Source organism: Oncorhynchus tshawytscha, linkage group LG10 (assembly GCF_018296145.1).
Source record: "Oncorhynchus tshawytscha isolate Ot180627B linkage group LG10, Otsh_v2.0, whole genome shotgun sequence".
Lineage (NCBI taxonomy): Eukaryota > Metazoa > Chordata > Actinopteri > Salmoniformes > Salmonidae > Oncorhynchus > Oncorhynchus tshawytscha.
The window spans coordinates 7,663,884-7,673,883 of NC_056438.1; the positions used below are offsets into that span (position 1 = coordinate 7,663,884).

General features: G+C 43.8%; 2 protein-coding genes across 2 annotated transcripts in view; one reads left to right on the forward strand and one right to left on the reverse strand.

Moving 5' to 3' along the window:
• The window catches only part of LOC112259691 (gastrula zinc finger protein XlCGF57.1), a 1,127,091-nt gene that overhangs the window by 331,873 nt on the left and 785,218 nt on the right, over positions 1 to 10,000 (forward strand). The window lies entirely within an intron of this gene.
• Positions 1 to 10,000, reverse strand: part of LOC112239556 (pyruvate carboxylase, mitochondrial-like) — an 85,192-nt gene that overhangs the window by 1,018 nt on the left and 74,174 nt on the right. The window lies entirely within an intron of this gene.

The window sequence follows — 10,000 nt, forward strand, 5'->3', positions numbered from 1 at the left end:
TTCTCATAGCCGACCTGTAGGGGGAGATATAACAGGAACCTGTTAGCATTCTCATAGCCGACCTGTAGGGGGAGATATAACAGGAACCTGTTAGCATTCTAATAGCCGACCTGTAGGGGGAGATATAACTGGAACCTGTTAGCATTCTCATAGCCGACCTGTAGGGGAGATATAACTGGAACCTGTTAGCATTCTAATAGCCGACCTGTAGGGGGAGATATAACAGGAACCTGTTAGCATTCTAATAGCCGACCTGTAGGGGGAGATATAACAGGAACCTGTTAGCATTCTCATAGCCGACCTGTAGGGGAGATATAACAGGAACCTGTTAGCATTCTCATAGCCGACCTGTAGGGGGAGATATAACAGGAACCTGTTAGCATTCTCATAGCCGACCTGTACGGGGAGATATAACAGGAACCTGTTAGCATTCTCATAGCCGACCTGTAGGGGGAGATATAACAGGAACCTGTTAGCATTCTCATAGCCGACCTGTAGGGGGAGATATAACAGGAACCTGTTAGCATTCTAATAGTCAACCTATAGGAGAGATTTAACAGAAACCTGTTAGCATTGTGTGTGTATGTGTGTGTATGTGTATGTGTATGTGTATGTGTATGTGTATGTGTGTGTGTGTGTGTGTGTGTGTGTGTGTGTGTGTGTGTGTGTGTGTGTGTGTGTGTGTGTATGTGTGTGTGTGTGTGTGTGTGTGTGTGTAGATGATTATTCCACCCTGATGCGGTTAAATGGGTTGAGAGGTCACTAAGGGAATGTAGGGTTACGAACGGTTTATAACAGGTTCAGAACGGGTTCATAACAGGTTTAGAACAGGTTTATAACAGGTTCAGAACTGGTTTATAACAGGTTTATAACAGGTTTATAACAGGTTTATAACAGGTTAAGAACAGGCTTATAACAGGTTAAGAACAGGTTTATAACAGGTTAAGAACAGGTTTATAACAGGTTAAGAACAGGTTTATAACAGGTTTATAACAGGTTTGGAAAAACAATTTTCATTACAGATTCATCTCTCCCTCTCTCCCTCCCACTCTGTCTATTTCCCTCTCTCTCTCCATCCCACCCTCTCTCTCTCTCTCTCTGTCCCTCTTTCCCACCCATCCTCCCTCCCTCTCCCCCTGTCAGTAGGAATTGAGTATAATCTGAGCCAAATGTCAAAGTAATCTGATCCAATTTCTTTTCACACACACACGCATACACACACACTTAGTTTGATCCAATTTCTCTGTGCAATTCATCGCTGCATGCTACATAATCCTATCCATGACAAGCATTGCCAAGAGCAGAAACGCACACACACACACACACACACACACACACACACACACACACACACACACACACACACACACACACACACACACACACACACACACAAATCCACACATACGTGTGCTCATGTCAATATGCCGACACATAATTTCTAGGAATCTGTTCAATTTTATCGCCTCTATTCTGTCGCTATTGAAAGGTAAGAGGAGAGCAGGAAAGAAAAGGAGGGGGTTGGAGAGGGAGGTGAGAAGGTTGGAGAAGAGACAGAGATGAGAGGTTGGAGAGGGGAGGTGAGAAGGTTGGAGAAGAGACAGAGATGAGAGGTTGGAGAGGGAGGTGGAAGGTTGGAGAAGAGACAGAGATGAGAGGTTGGAGAGGGAGGTGGAAGGTTGGAGAAGAGACAGAGATGAGAGGTTGGAGAGGGGAGGTGGAAGGTTGGAGAAGAGACAGAGATGAGAGGAGTGAAGATATAGAGACAGATGGTTGTGGTTAGGATGGAAGGATGGAGAGATGGAGAGATAGAGAGATGGAGAGGTAGGGTAGGTAGAGAGAGAGATGGAGGGATTGAAGGATGGAGAGGTAGAGGTAGGGTAGGTAGAGAGAGATGGAGGGATGGAGAGATGGAGAGGTAGAGGTAGGGTAGGTAGAGAGAGATGGAGGGATGGAGAGATGGAGAGGTAGAGAGAGAGGTAGGGTAGAGAGATGGAGAGGTAGAGGTAGGGTACGTAGAGAGAGATGGAGGGATGGAAGGATGGAGAGATGGAGATGTAGAGAGGTAGAGAGAGATGGAGGGATGCAGAGGTGGAGATGTAGAGAGGTAGAGAGAGATGGAGGGATGGAGGGATGGAGAGGTGGAGATGTAGAGAGGTAGAGAGAGATGGAGGGATGGAGGGATGAAGAGGTGGAGAGGTAGAGAGGTAGAGAGGTAGAGAGAGATGGAGGGATGGATGGATGGAGAGGTGGAGATGTGGAGAGATGGAGGGCTGGAGGGCTGGAGAGGTGGAGATGTGGAGAGGTAGAGAGAGATGGAGAGGTGGAGATGTAGAGAGGTAGAGATAGATGGAGAGGTGGAGATATAGAGAGGTAGAGAGAGATGGAGGGATGGAGAGGTGGAGATATAGAGAGGTAGAGAGAGGTGGAGGGATGGAGGGATGGAGAGGTGGAGATATAGAGAGGTAGAGAGAGGTGGAGGGATGGAGGGATGGAGAGGTGGAGATATAGAGAGGTAGAGAGAGATGGAGGGATGGAGGAATGGAGAGGTGGAGGGATGGAGATGTAGAGAGGTAGCGAGAGATGGAGAGGTGGAGATAAAGAGAGGTAGAGAGAGATGGAGGGATAGTGGGATGGAGATGTAGAGAGGTAGAGAGAGATGGAGGGATGGAGGGATGGAGAGGTGGAGATGTAGAGAGGTAGAGAGAGATGGAGGGATGGAGGGATGAAGAGGTGGAGAGGTAGAGAGGTAGAGAGGTAGAGAGAGATGGAGGGATGGAGGGATGGAGAGATGGAGATGTGGAGAGGTAGAGAGAGATGGAGGGCTGGAGGAATGGAGAGGTGGAGGGATGGAGATGTAGAGAGGTAGCGAGAGATGGAGAGGTGGAGATGTAGAGAAGTAATGAGATGGAGAGGTGGAGATGTAGAGAGAGATGGAGGGATGGAGGGATGGAGGGATGGAGATGTAGAGAGGTAGCGAGAGATGGAGAGGTGGAGATAAAGAGAGGTAGAGAGAGATGGAGGGATGGAGGGATGGAGAGGTGGAGATGTAGAGAGGTAGCGAGAGATGGAGAGGTGGAGATATAGAGAGGTAGAGAGAGATGGAAGGATGGAGAGGTAGATATATAGAGAGGTAGAGAGAGATGGAGAGGTGGAGATATAGAGAGGTAGAGAGGTAGAGAGAGATGGAGAGGTGGAGATATAGAGAGGTAGAGAGGTAGAGAGAGATGGAGGGCTGGAGAGGTGGAGATGTAGAGAAGTAGAGAGAGAGAGAGAGAGAGAGAGAGAGGTAGAGCGAGAGAGAGAGAGAGAGAGAGAGAGAGGTAGAGCGAGATGGAGGGATGGAGAGGTGGAGATGTGGAGAGATAGAGAGGTAGAGAGAGATGGAGGGATGGAGATATAGAGAGGTAGAGAGAGAGAGAGAGAGAGAGAGGTAGAGCGAGAGAGAGAGAGAGAGAGAGAGAGAGGTAGAGCGAGAGAGAGAGAGAGAGAGACAGAGAGAGAGAGAGAGAGAGAGAGAGAGAGAGAGAGAGAGAGAGAGAGAGACAGGGACAGAAAGAGCGAGAACGGGAGTAAGGAAGAATATTAACTTAACCAAACCCTGTGTTTGAGAATCACTGGGCAGAACTGTTGTCACCATAGCAACCCACCTTATCAACCCGTCAAATAAAACAACATGAAACATGGTTTCCATGGTGATACGCTATAATGTATATGTTATCTTCATCTGCATTTGTTTCATTGGATTTTATTATTCCTTACTTTTGTTTTCCTTCTTGTGTTCATGTTTTTCTTTCTCATCTCTTGACACTCTCTTTCTCTCTCTGCCCCTCTCACCCTCCCTCTCCTTCCCTCTCCTTCTCCCTCTCCCCCTCCTCTCTCTCTCCCTCTCCTTCCCTCTCCTTCTCCCTCTCCTTCTCCTCTCCCCCCTCCTCTCCCTCTCCTCTCTCCTTCCCTCTCCTTCCCTCTCCTTCTCTGTCTCCTTCTCCCTCTCCCCCTCCTCTCCCTCTCTCTCTTTCTCCCTCTGCCCCTCTCACCCTCCCTCTCCCCTCTCCCTCTCCTTCCCTCTCCTTCCCTCTCCTTCTCCCTCTCCCCCTCCTCTCCCTCTCTCTCTTTCTCCCTCTGCCCCTCTCACCCTCCCTCTCCTTCCCTCTCCCTCTCCTTCCCTCTCCTTCTCCCTCTCCCCCTCCTCTCCCTCTCCCCTCTCCTTCCCTCTCCTTCCCTCTCCTTCTCCCTTTCCTTCTCCCTCTCCCCCTCCTCTCCCTCTCTCTCTTTCTCCCTCTGCCCCTCTCACCCTCCCTCTCCCCTCTCCCTCTCCTTCCCTCTCCTTCTCCCTCTCCCCCTCCTCTCCCTCTCTCTCTTTCTCCCTATGCCCCTCTCACCCTCCCTCTCCCCTCTCCCTCTCCTTCCCTCTCCTTCTCCCTCTCCTTCTCCCTCTCCCCCTCCTCTCCCTCTCCTTCCCTCTCCTTCTCCCTCTCCCCCTCCTCTCCCTCTCTGACACACCAGACCTAATGACACAGGCACAAACATAGAAAAGTGAGAATGGCGCTGGACTGAATAGGGCTCGTGACCAATGTGTTTTTATGTGTTTTTATGTGTTTCTATTTCATATTTCTGACGTTGTTTCCAATGAACGAAAAGAGCTTCTGGACATACTGCTCGCCCTAATCCCCAGAGACGGCGATATCGAGGCTGACATGAGGGCACCCTGATGAACTACAGTGGTGAGTAAATAATAACCCTCTGTTCTGTTGGCGAATGGACAATCACTGGAGAATAAACTGGACGAGCGACGTTCGAGACAACCACTATTAACGGGACCTGAAGAAACTGTCCAATGTTCCTCGGAAACTTGGCTGAACAAGGACATGGATAATATTCCAGCTGGTGTTTCTACGCATCGTCAGAACAAAACGGCAGCATCGTTAACAACAGGTGGTGTTTCTACATCATCAGAACAAAACGGCAGCATCATTAACAACAGGTGGTGTTTCTACATCGTCAGAACAAAACGGCAGCATCGTTAACAACAGGTGGTGTTTCTACATCGTCAGAACAAAACGGCAGCATCGTTAACAACAGGTGGTGCGTAATCTCTAATATTAAGGAAGTCTCGAGGTTGTGCTCACCTGAATTAGAATACCTCATGGTCATTTTACCTACAGGGTTTTCATTTATATATTTTTGTAGCTGCCTATTTGCCACCACAGAATTGATGCTGGCACTAAGTCTGCTTCTCAACTAGCTATATAAGGCCACAAGCAAACAAGAAAACGCTCATCCAGAGGCGGCGCTCCTAGTGGCCGGGGACTTTAATGCAGGGAAACTTTAATCCGTTTTTACTTCATTTCAACCAGCATGTCACCTGTGCAACTAAAACATCTTTGTAGATTTGTACAAAGCTCTCCTTCGCCCTCCATATGGGCAAATCTGACCATAACTCTATCCTCCTGATTCCTGATTACAAGCAAAAACTCCCCACAGTGACTGTACGTACAACCAGAAGACACCAACCAGAAGACACTAACCCAGAACCTCATAAGAAATCCTGTTACACCCTCCGATGGAGCATCAAACAGGCAGTGTCCATACAGGACTAAGATCGAATCCTACAATACCGGCTCTGACACTTGTCGGATGTTGCAGGGCTTAAAAACTATCACGCATTACAAAGGGAAACCCAGCCGTGAGCTGCCCAGTGACCCGAGCCTACTAGACAAAATAAATACCTTCCTATCAGAAGAGCTAAATGCCTTCTATGCTCGCTTCGAGGCAAGCAACACCAAACCATCCTTGAGAACACCAGCTGTTCCGGACAACTGTGTGATCACGCTCTCTGTAGCCGATGTGAGTAAGACTTTTAAAAAGGTTAACATTCACAAGGCCGCAGGGCCAGACGGATTACCAGGACGTGTACTCCGAGCATGCGCTGATCAACTGGCAAGTATCTTCACTAACATTTTCAACCTCTCCCTTACCCAGTCTGTAATACCAACATGTTTCAAGCAGGCCACCCTAGTCCCTGTGCCCATCATTAAGTTTGCTACGTTGCGACAGCGGTGGGCCTGATCACCGATGACAATAAGTGTGTTGCCAGGATAACAACCTCTCCCTCAATGTCATGAAGACAAAGGAGCTGATCGTGGACTACAGGAAATAGAGGTCTGAGCACGCCCCCATTCACATTGACGGGACTGTAGTGGAGCGAGTCAAGAGTTTCAAGTTCCTCTGTGTTCACATCACTAAGGATCTGTCATGGTCAGAAACACACCAACACAGTCGTAAAGAGGGCACGACAATGCATCTTCCCCCTCAGGAGGCTGAAAAGATTTGACATGGGCCCTCAAATCCTCATAAAGTTCTACAGCTGCACCATCAAGAGCATCTTGACTGGCTGCATCACCGCTTGGTATGACAACTGCTTGGCATTTGACCTCAAGGTGCTACAGAGGGTAGTGTGTACAGCCCAATACATCACTGGGCAGTTCCCTGCCATCCAGGACCTCTATACCAGGCGGTGTCAGAGGAAGAACCAAAATGTTTTCAAAGACTTCAGCCACCCAAGTCATAGACTGTTCTCTCTGCTACAGCACAACATGCAGTACCAACACATCAAGTCATAGACTGTTCTCTCTGCTACAGCACAACATGCAGTACCAACACATCAAGTCATAGACTGTTCTCTCTGCTACAGCGCAACATGCAGTACCAACACATCAAGTCATAGACTGTTCTCTCTGCTACAGCACAACATGCAGTACCAACACATCAAGTCTGGAACCAACAGGATCCTGAAAAGCTTCAACCCCCAATCCATAAAACTGCTAAATAGTTAGTTAAATAGTTAGCTAAATAGTTAGCTAAATAGTTAGTTAAATAGTTAGCTAAATAGTTAGTTAAATAGTTAGTTAAATAGTTATCTAAATAGTATGTTAAAATAGTTAGTTAAATAGTTAGTTAAATAGTTATCTAAATAGTATGTTAAAATAGTTAGTTAAATAGTTATCAAAATAGTATGTTAAAATAGTTAGTTAAATAGTTAGCTAAATAGTTAGTTAAATAGTTAGTTAAATAGTTATCTAAATAGTATGTTAAAATAGTTAGTTAAATAGTTAGTTAAATAGTTATCTAAATAGTATGTTAAAATAGTTAGTTAAATAGTTAGCTAAATAGTATGTTAAAATAGTTAGTTAAATAGTTATCTAAATAGTATGTTAAAATAGTTAGTTAAATAGTTAGTTAAATAGTTAGTTAAATAGTTAGCTAAATAGTTAGCTAAATAGTTAGTTAAATAGTTATCTAAATAGTATGATAAAATAGTTAGTTAAATAGTTAGTTAAATAGTATGTTAAAATAGTTAGTTAAATAGTTAGTTAATTTAACTTAAGCCGACCCCCTACTTTTTCGAACATTCTGTTAAAAATCGCGCAACATTTTGGCGTCCTGCTACTCATGCCAGGAATATAGTATATGCATATGATTAGTATGTGTGTATAGAAAACACTCTAACGTTTCTAAAACTGGTTAATTCACGGCTGTGACTAGTACAGAACGTCTGTTTCATCGAAAAGCGCAGGAAAATCTGATCACTGGAAATGGAAAAAAATATCCATGCGCCACTTCAACCCATTGTTAAATGTGAACCGTATTAAATGAGGCCGAGGTTGCAGTACCTACAGCTTCCACAGGATGTATAGAGTCTTCTCATTTGATTCGGAATTGATTCTTGGTAGAACCGACCAAAGGGAACCGATTCCCTCCGACCACCAACTTGATGTATTGGCCCGGTGTTTTTCCGGACATTTTTCCAGACGACCAGCTAAATTTACATCGCCTCCTGATGATTTTTATCGCTTATTAACGTGTACTAATACCTAAAGTTGCATTAGAAAGGTATTTAAAGTGTTTTGTGAAAGTTTATCGTCGACTTTTTAACTTTTAAAAAATGACGTTACGAAACGCTATTTTTTTTCCGTTTATCACACAGTCTTCATAGATCGATATCTAGGCTATATATGGACCGATTTAATCGTTAAAAAAGACCCAGTATTGATTATGGGACATCAAGGAGTGCCAACAAAGAAGACGGTCAAAGGTAATGAATGTTTTATATTTTATTGTGCGGTTTGTGTAGCGCCGACTATGCTAATTCTTTTGTTTACATCCCCTACGGGTCTTTTGGGGTGTTACATGCTATCAGATAATAGCTTCTCATGCTTTCGCCGAAAAGCATTTTAAAATCTGACTTGGTGCCTGGATTCACAAAGTGTAGCTTTAATTCAATACCAAGCATGTGTATTTTAATGAACGTTTGCGTTTTAACTAATACTATTAGCGTTTAGCGTAGCACATTTGCATTTCCAGAGCTCTAGTTGGGACGTCTGCGTCTCAAGTAGGATCAAGAGGTTAAATAGTTATCTAAATAGTATGTTAAAATAGTTAGTTAAATAGTTAGTTAAATAGTTATCTAAATAGTTAGCTAAATAGTTAGTTAAATAGTTAGTTAAATAGTATGTTAAAATAGTTAGCTAAATAGTTAGCTAAATAGTTAGTTAAATAGTTAGTTAAATAGTATGTTAAAATAGTTAGCTAAATAGTTAGTTAAATAATTAGCTAAATAGTTAGCTAAATAGTTAAATAGTTAGCTAAATAGTTAGCTAAATAGTTAGTTAAATAGTTAGCTAAATAGTTAGCTAAATAGTTAGCTAAATAGTTAGTTAAATAGTTAGTTAAATAGCTAGTTAAATAGTTAGTTAAATAGTTATCTAAATAGTATGTTAAAATAGTTAACCAAATAGCTAGCCAGGTCCTTTTTGCACAAACTATTTTAATGTGATACTAACTATCTTTGACTCATCACATACGCTGCTGCTGTTTACTGTCTATCCTGTTGCCTAGTTACTTTATTTCTAGATATGTCTACCTCCATATCTATATCTACCCCAACTACCTCGTTCCCCTGCGCATGGACTCAGTACTGGTACCCTGTGTATAAAGCCATGTAATCATTACTCAGTACTGGTACCCTGTGTATAAAGCCATGTTATCATTACTCAGTACTGGTACCCTGTGTATAAAGCCATGTTATCATTACTCAGTACTGGTACCCCCTGTATAAAGCCATGTTATCATTACTCAGTACTGGTACCCCCTGTATAAAGCCATGTTATCATTACTCAGTACTGGTACCCTGTGTATAAAGCCATGTTATCATTACTCAGTACTGGTACCCTGTGTATAAAGCCATGTTATCATTACTCAGTACTGGTACCCCCTGTATAAAGCCATGTTATCATTACTCAGTACTGGTACCCCCTGTATAAAGCCATGTTATCATTACTCAGTACTGGTACCCCTGTATAAAGCCATGTTATCATTACTCAGTACTGGTACCCCCTGTATAAAGCCATGTTATCATTACTCAGTACTGGTACCCCCTGTATAAAGCCATGTTATCATTACTCAGTACTGGGACCCCTGTATAAAGCCATGTTATCATTACTCAGTACTGGGACCCCCTGTATAAAGCCATGTTATCATTACTCATTACTGGTACCCCCTGTATAAAGCCATGTAATCATTAATCATTGTGTTTTTATTATGACTTATTTCTCTATTTTCGTTCTCTCTACATTGTTGTGAAGGACCCTTAAGTAAACATTTCACTGGTAGTCTACACCTGTTGTTTACAAAGCACGTGATGAATAAATTGTGATCTATTGCACGATTATATAACACACTTCTCCACTCCCTATATTCTGTAAATTGTCAACAAGACGAGTCCCCGGTACAATCTAGTCTTCAAGACACTGCTCCTTCTACTACTTCTGTACAGTTCTCTCTCATCTTCTCCCTGCATCCTCCTCAACTTTAACTCTCACTCTGTGTGTGTGTGTGTGTGTGTGTGTGTGTGTGTGTGTGTGTGTGTGTGTGTGTGTGTGTGTGTGTGTGTGTGTGTGTGTGTGTGTGTGTGTGTGTGTGTGTGTGTTGTCGTTTGTGC